We start from the raw sequence: 9,000 nt of genomic DNA on the forward strand, positions 1-9,000 counted from the left end.
TGCTGGCGCTTACTGAGGGCACCGATTGCTGGCGCTTACTGAGGGCACCGATTGCTGGCGATTACTGAGGGCACCGATTGCTGGCGATTACTGAGGGCACCGATTGCTGGCGCTTACTGTGGGCACCGATTGCTGGCGCTTACTGTGGGCACCGATTGCTGGCACTTACTGTGGGCACCGATTGCTGGCACTTACTGTGGGCACCGATTGCTGGCACTTACTGTGGGCAATGATTGCTGGCACTTACTGTCGGCACTGATTGCTGGTACTTACTGTGGGCAATGATTGCTGGTACTTACTGTGGGCACTGATTGCTAGCACTGTCAGGCGGCACTGGTGGGCACAGAGGCTCTTCCTCTTCGGGACCCATGTCCCATATCCCAAACAGCAGCCGGTGATCGGCTTTTTTCTTCTCACGCTGACAAAATGATTATGGCTCCTCTGTTTACATCACATGATCAGCTGTCATTGGCTGACAGCTGATCACGTGGTAAGGGGTTAGGATCGGCCCCTTACGCCGATCTGTGATCACCCGAGTCTCATTGACTTGGGTGATCACAGCGCACACCACTCAAGCCCTCCAGGGGGCGTGGCGAGCTTGGAAAGGAGAGGACGTCAATAGACTTACTCCCGGCAAAGCAGAGCCGCGACGTAGCCATCTTTTGGCTATAGCGCGGATCTGAAGGGGTTAAAGTATAACTAAAATAAAAATCTGTTTTTTAAGTTTTGGATATTAGAGGGATTAGAATCCATCAGGTTTGTATTTCTTTCTGTGTCCCTGCCAGGCAGAATTGTTCTCTCTATTTCTCATGTTTGCTGCTGTCATCAAAAGTGGATGTAAAGAAAATCCGACATTTTGGGCTGTCCCCAGAACAGGAATAGAGAGGAAAACTCCCTATGGGGACACAAGTTCTGGTGATCTGGTTCATGGAGTCCTTCCATTTAGGAGGGATTTTCTATCACATCCTGTTTTGGCTATAGGACAGGAAGTGAAGGGAAATCTCCCCAATTGGAAACAGATGACACAAAAAAAAACTGCCAAGGGTTTAGTTGTGCCTTTAGTTCTTTATTTTCAGTACTATATGAACCATGTAGCGATTTTAGTATGCCATTCTTATTCTGCCCTGTGCCCTCACAAGGGTTCCCCCTCTCCACTCACCTATTCTACATTCATTGACAAGATAGACTCTAGTCTTCACAAAAATGGCCGCCCTCCCGCCCACCACTTCATAGCAACAGAGCATACTGAATCCTGTTCCGGCGGCCATTTTATCGGAGTCCCATAGCACACCGCGATTAGCAGCTACAGGGGTAGTGAGAAGCGGGGGAGGGAGGTTCGGCCTCTAGTGGCGGACACTAGAGAGGTGGGAGGTCCCCGGGAGGGAAGTAGGCGGCGCCGGTGAGCGGCTGAGTCTCGGTGGCAGTGAAGTTGGTGAGTTCCGGTTGTCTGGGTGGTGAAAATGACCGACGGGGGGCGGATAAGAGGCCGGGGGGAGGACCGGTGTTCTGCCTAATAGAGTCCGGCCATCCATATGTGTCCGTTCCGTACTGCGCATGCGCAGTACGGAGCAGACGAAGCTTCGGAAAATCTCCGAAGCTGAACGGCGCCTGCGCCGTGAGTGGAGGAGGTAGCCCCACTATCCAAGCGGACATAGGGTTTAGAATTTTAGAGGGCCCCTCGCGGGCGAGCTTAGCTCGCCACGCTTCGGGCTCGGCCTCGCTGCGCTCGGCTCTTTTTTATTCTAACTCTATGTCCACTTGGATAGTGGGGATAGAACCTGGACTCACGGCGCAGGCGCCGTTCGTCCTCGGCAATTTTCGGAATCTGTGCTCCTGTGTACTGTGCATGCGCAGTACGCAGGGGACAGCATCTGATGGAGGACCCTATTTCACAAGACACCGGCAGGGATTTGGGGTGACTCAGGGTCCTCACACTAGAGGCGGAGTGTCACCCAACTTTTCCTGACACCCAATCCGGCCTCCCCAGTGAGGGGGGAGGGGAGGAGGGAGCCATAGAGGGGCGCTGTGTGTGTGAAGCCCGAGGATCAGCCTGATGGAAAACTATGAGATCCATGGAACCCTCATCTCCTTCCTACAAATAGGAAACCTTTCTAAATTATTATTATTATTATCTTTATTATTTGTCTTCATAATAATCATTTCTTATCAATATTTATATATTTTTTGTTGCTGTTTATATTTTATATATATATTTTTTTAATATTTATTTTAGGTTCACATTTTATCTTGTTGGATTATTTACAATAACGATAATATTATTATTATTATTATTATTATTATTATTATTATTATTATTAACTTTGGATCATTTATTTTTAAATTTTATCCTCTTGCATTACATTTTTTTTTTTAATTATATAATGGTAATACCAATATAACAATTTTATTTTGTTTCATTAAAGTTGTTGTTGTTGCGATTTTTAAATGATACCAAATTAATGTTGTTTTTTTTTATTGTTTTGAATAATATTAATAATTTTAAATTAGAAATAAATAACTATATTGTTATTATTAAAACAATTAAAGAATTAAACCTAATAATAATAATAATAATATTATTGTTGTTATTATTATTATATTTAAAAAAAAATAACAATATAGTTATTCTTTTTTAATTGAAAATTATTAATATTATTCAAAACAATAAAAATATAAAATTAATTTGGTATCATTTATATTTTATTGCCAGCAATAATAATAATAAATGTTTTTTTTTTTTATTTATTTTTTATAACAATATAGTTTTATTCTTTTTAATTTAAATTAACAATATTATTCAAATAATAAAAATATAACATTCATTTGGTATCGTTTTCATTTTATTTTTATTGTTTTTAATAATATTAATAGTTTTGATTTAAAAAAGAATAATAAAACAATATTATATATATATATAAAAAATATTATTTATTAGTATTATTGTTGGTAATAAAATTTAAATTATACCAAATTCATTTTATAGTTTTGAATAATATTATTAATAATTTAATTCAAAAGGAATAATAAAACGTTAAAAAAATAAATAAAAGGATAAAACATTTATTAATATCGTTGTTGGTAATAACATTTAAATTATACCAAATTAATGAGATTATTATATATTAATGATCTATTATAATTTTTAAATAATATATTATATTGTTTTGCATAATATTAATTTAAGGTAATTAAAAATAAAATGAATAATACAACTATATTGTTATTATGAAATAAAAAAATAAAATAAATTTATTTATTATTATAATGCAAAAATAAAACAAATTAAAGTGGGAGTAAACTTAGTTTTTGAACTTGTAGCTACAGGTCAGCCTATAATCGGGCTTTAGGTACAGTGAATATCTCCTAAACTTCCACTGTTTCGGACATGAGTACAAGTACTACAAGTCCCATCATGCCTTTGGGAGTCATGCGTGTCAGTGGCTTGCAATGCCTCATGGGACTTGTAGCTCAGCATCCAGAGGGCCGCAGGTTGAGCACCCATGGTTTCAATGATTGTGAACCTCAGCACCCCAGTTGTTTTTGAACTACATTTCCCATGATGCTCAAGCTCTCTGCAGTGTAGTTGAGCATCATGGGAAATGTAGTTCCAAAACATCTGGAGTGCCAAGGTTCACCATCACTGGTCCGACTCTAGGAGATATTCATACTGCATGCAGCCCGGTGACGTCACCGGTGCAATGCACTCTGAAGGTCCGGGAGTGACGTCATCACATCCCCGGCCACTCGTAGCCGGAGGCTGCATACCCAGAAGGAAGACTGGGGGAGGGGTGACAGCTCTCCGCTGGAAGGGCTTTGTTCTAAGGTAAGTCTCTCATATTGTGTTAGCATGCGATGCATACTATGACAATGATTTGCATGGTATTTATTTATTTAAGCTGCGATTTACTACTTAAAAAAAAAAAAAAATTGTTTAGTTCTTTTTAATAATGCAAAAATTAGGTTATTGTTAACACAAAATAAATAGTAAAAAATATTTTTTTTTTTATTAATAATAGTAATTTTATTCTTTTTATTACATTTAAATATTATAATATTCAAATAGAAATAGTAAAAAAAAGTTATTAATATTATTATTACATAAACAAAATTAAAAGAAGTGATCCAACACGATAAAATGTGAAAAAAATAAATATATCAAAAATCCATTTTTAAAAAAATATGTAAAGTACATAATAATAATTTGTAGTTTTTGTTATATTACATTTTTTTATTTCATTCATTTATTATTTTTTTTTTTTTTTATTGTTTACTTTATTTAGAGTGAAACTGACGGCAAAAAAAAAATGTTTTCTTTCTTTTCCGTAGGGCTCATTCATATGGGCAGCCGGGGGAGGGCAGTGAAAGTAGACGGTTGAGCCGCGGTCGGTCATATTGCCTCCTCGCCGCCTGTCAAATGACGAAAAAGTTATTCACCGTGAATCGTTTTATCTTAGGGGTGACAAGGGCTGCTGCACATATAAATGAGCTCTAAAGTTGGGTTATAACCCCTGTCAGATTTTTTTATTTTTTTGCCTTTTAAGTTCAGTTGGAGGGATTTCCCTTCACTTCCTGTCATATAGTCAGAACAGGAAGTGAACGGAAATCCCTCCAAAGCAAGCGAACTCCCTGGTTGTCAGCAGAACTAGTGTTCCCATTGGAAGATTTCCTCTCTATTCCTGCTCTGGTGACAACCCAAAAGGTGGAATTTTCTTTCACATTTGTTTCTCGGTGATAACGGTAAACAGGACAATTAGAGCGGGGGAACCCCCCCCCAACAGCGGCACTGACCTCCCAAATAAAAAAATCTGTTTGGTGTTTTAATCCCTCTCCACTCTCCCATAAAAAATAAAATTGCCTTTAGTTGTACTTTAACCACTTGCCTGCTTGGCACTTTCACCCCCTTCCTGCCCAGGCCATTTTTCAGCTGTCAGAGCTGTCACATTTTGAATGACAACTGCGCGGTCATACAACACTGTACTCATATGAAATATTTATATATATATTTTTTTTTTCACACAGATTGAGCTTTCTTTTCACTACTGGGGGTTTTTTATTCTTTGCTAAACAAACAAAAAAAGACTGAAAATTTTGAAAAGAAAACCAAAAACGTTTTCATAGTTTGTTGCAAAATTTTGCAAACAGGTAATTTTTCTCCTTCACTGATAGAAGCAAATGAGGCTGCGCTGATGGGGGCGGATGAGGCTGCGCTGATGGGGGCGACTGAGGCTGCGCTGATGGGGGCGACTGAGGCTGTACTTTTTTACAGCTGTCGGCTTGAGCAGAGAACTCTCTGCAATGAATGGAGGAAATGCTTTTTTAAGATCGGGAGGGGTAGAATCGCAATCTCGATTCTTTAACGATTAATCATGCAGCTCTAGCGCTGAGCAGTGCGAGGTGTACCAAGTCTCCGCCACCTTCCTTCTGCCGGCATTCAGCTTCTTTCAAAATGTAACATCCAAACAGAATCACAGATGTCAATATACTATATTTCTTAGTGGTGCACTGAAGTTTTTTTTTTCATTTTTTTTTAGTGGTGCATTTCTGCGTGTGCCGCCCATTGTAGAGTTTATCCTGGCAGCTCAAGGTCCTCTGCTCTCCTCCCTTCTCCTCTGCTCTCCTCCCTTCTCCTCTGCTCTCCTCCCTTCTCCTCTGCTCTCCTCCCTTCCTTCTTCTCTGCTCTCCTCCCTACTCCTCCCCTCTCCTCCCTACTCCTCCCCTCTCCTCTGCTCTCCTCCCATCTGCTCTGCTCTCCTCTGATCTCCTCCCCTCCATTCTCCTCTGCTCTCCTCCCTTCCCCCTGTATCAGGCCGCTGAATTGTCTGGGTGGCCGTAGTAACAACGCCCCGCCTCCTGTAATAGACAACACACTGATCCAATGCCAGGACATTGAATTGGTATGACGTGATAACAGGAGGTGGGACATTGTTACTGCAGCCGGGAAATTAAAATCTAGCTCCCTGACACATCGGGAGATCGCCGCTCTTATCTGGACACTGAGGAGGCTGCATTTGATAGACGCTTGTGAGACTGCATTGATCTCTTGTATCATGTCTGCAGTCTCTGACCATCTTCTGTATCATGTCTGCTAGAGGTGCACCAAATGGAAATTTTTGCTAATACTATTAGCAGTGTGTTTAACTTTAAGAGATTGCAGAAATGATACGAGAGATGGTCGGGGACTGGGGACACGATGCAAGAGATGGTCGGGGACTGGGGACACGATGCCAGAGATGGTCGGGGACTGGGGACACGATGCCAGAGATGGTCGGGGACTGGGGACACGATGCCAGAGATGGTCGGGGACTGGGGACACGATGCCAGAGATGGTCGGGGACTGGGGACACGATGCCAGAGATGGTCGGGGACTGGGGACACGATGCCAGAGATGGCCGGGGACTGGGGACAGGATGCCAGAGATGGTCGGGGACTGGGGACAGGATGCCAGAGATGGTCGGGGACTGGGGACAGGATGCCAGAGATGGTCGGGGACTGGGGACAGGATGCCAGAGATGGTCGGGGACTGGGGACACGATGCTAGAGATGGCCGGGGACTGGGGACACGATGCCAGAGATGGCCGGGGACTGCAGACTACATGTTTCTTGAGCTTTTCTTGCTCTAAAGGTGTCACTAATGGCCAATAATAAATTCATATTAATTTAAATTGATATTAACTAAAAGGTCGAAAATAATACAATTTTATATATGAAAATGTTAATTTTTTTTTTTAAAACTGCAACTTTTCGGTTTTCAGCAAAGTGTATCCTGTATTTTCTGTTTTGCCACCAAAATTTCCATTCGGTGCACCCCTAATATTTTTTTATATACGCTCAGTTTATTGCTAAAATTACTCTGAAATTCAAGATGTAGCTGGGTGTAGTAAGATGTCTGCATGGGTGTACTATCAGAATACCGCTACCCATCAGATCACGAAGTGTTTGGAACGCATAGCACGTGTGCAGTAAGTATTTTTTGGTTGAAAGGTCACTTCCGTTACACAATCTGATGGGTAGCGGTAATCTGATAGAACAGGAGCACTGATTGAGAACACTGGTAGGCACTAATAGGTGACCCTGGTTGGGGCGGCACTGGTGGTTACTGTTGAAACTGCCCTGATTATCAGTGTAGATGTTCCTTTAACACAAGCCGGTTATCGGCTCTCCTCTCATATTGTCAGCGTGAGGAAAGGAATGCAGATAATTGGCTTGTGTTTACATCATGATCAGGTGTCATTGGACACAGCTGATCACATGGTAAAGGGCTGCGGTGACTGGCCCTTTACCCTGATCTGTGGTTACTGGCCGTAAGCAGTATGTTCAACACACCCAGGTATTGTTTCACAGTACACTCACTTAGTGGTTTTTGTTTTCAACACTCACTTGTTTTGTTTCTGTTACTGTTGTTGATTTAGTTCACATTAAATTTTTATTTATCCTTACACGATGGTGTTTACCACCGTTGGAGCATTTCCATTGTTCTCAACATGATTTCACTATCTCACATTCCTTAAACTGTGCCACACCTTTTTCCAATCCAATTCACATTATATTTCAGTCACTTAGATATCTCAATTAATTAATTTACACTCACACATTCAATTATTCATCATAGGGTGATGATCACTTTTGGTTCACATCAATGGTACATTGCCTCATCGCGACACCGCACGCTCTGTCTGCCTCAGCTCCCGTGTCAGTTGACACTCCTGGCTACTTCCGTTGCCCGTGATTGCGCCTCTAGCCATTCCCGGACCCGTAAGTATGGGTACTTGATTTGGATACACTGTCCCTTTTCCCCCATTTTTTCTTATTTATTATACAAACCTGACTAATTGTTGGCACACCATTTTTCGTCCCACAGATATTCATCATATATCAGCTCCTGATGAGTGGCAATGTAGCCACGAAACGCGTAGAGCTTTAAATACTACAAACCACATCCAAACATGCAGTTTTACTAGACTCTGGAATGTTTTTACTTAATTCTATTGATTTTTTACTATGTGCAAAATTGCTTACACATGAAGTCAATGCTTTTGATGTATGAACTGTGGGATTGATGTTTTTGATGTGTAATACTTCAATATATTTACTACTTATGATGGATCATGGATTATACAATGTGTATCTTTGTGCCCTATGCTATACATTTAATCTATAGTTAATAAATCTACACTATTTGATTTTTGTTGCTCTTCTGCTTGTTGCTTCCAAAATCGCATGCTTCGTCAAAGTCCCAACCCTTTCTTTTTACTGTATCAATAGGGATGGAGGTCATCTGGCCTCATTTAAAGTCCCAACATTTTCTCTGCAATCTATGAGATCCACATCATTACCGCCATGACAGTAAAAAAAAAAAAAAAAAAACCCTGTGCAGCTTAAGGGAAAATCGATTATCTTCCAGTCTCATCGTGTGGCCACGTGTCCTTTTCCAGTCCCTGGGACTGAAAAGATTCTTACTTATGCTGGGATCACCACTATTGGCACTGATGGGCATTGATGGTGCTGCATTGATGGGCATTTATTGGCACTGATGAGGCGGCACTAATATGTTGCACTGATGGGGCTGCACTAATGATCAGGGCCCTGATTATACCTAACATTTGCATTAAAATGTTTTGGTTCCACAATCAGAAATATTCAGATATCTCCAAATCAAACATTTTTATACGCCTCTTCTCAATTTAAATGTAAACTTACATATTTCTCAATTTGAAAGGTTTTGTCTCAAGGAACCACATGCTAAAGGTCGTATTACATCATTGTATACACAATTGATATCTAATTCTAATACTGTTATACCTAAATATGTGGCCAAGTGGGAAAAAGATTTGGATTGTACGATCGATTCTAGATCTTGGTCCAACATATGGTCTTTCACAAAATCTTCCTCTATAAATATATTGGCGTCTGAATCGTCATATAAAGTTCTCACACGCTGGTATTTGGTTCCTGCGAGAATCGCCAAATTCTCAACAGACAACACTGGCCTCTGCTTTCGTG

General features: G+C 40.7%; 1 long non-coding RNA gene across 1 annotated transcript; it reads left to right on the forward strand.

The window, feature by feature from the left end:
* Positions 1–1,371: 1,371 nt before the first annotated feature.
* On the forward strand, positions 1,372–8,366 carry LOC143927264 (uncharacterized). Its single transcript, XR_013262256.1, has 3 exons — positions 1,372–1,432; positions 7,610–7,752; positions 7,859–8,366. It is a non-coding gene; the product is annotated as an uncharacterized LOC143927264 (long non-coding RNA).
* The last annotated feature ends 634 nt before the right edge of the window (positions 8,367–9,000 follow it).

The sequence above is a fragment of the Lithobates pipiens genome, unplaced genomic scaffold (assembly GCF_037356315.1).
Source record: "Lithobates pipiens isolate NorthernLeopardFrog02 unplaced genomic scaffold, aLitPip1_a1.2 Scaffold_23, whole genome shotgun sequence".
Lineage (NCBI taxonomy): Eukaryota > Metazoa > Chordata > Amphibia > Anura > Ranidae > Lithobates > Lithobates pipiens.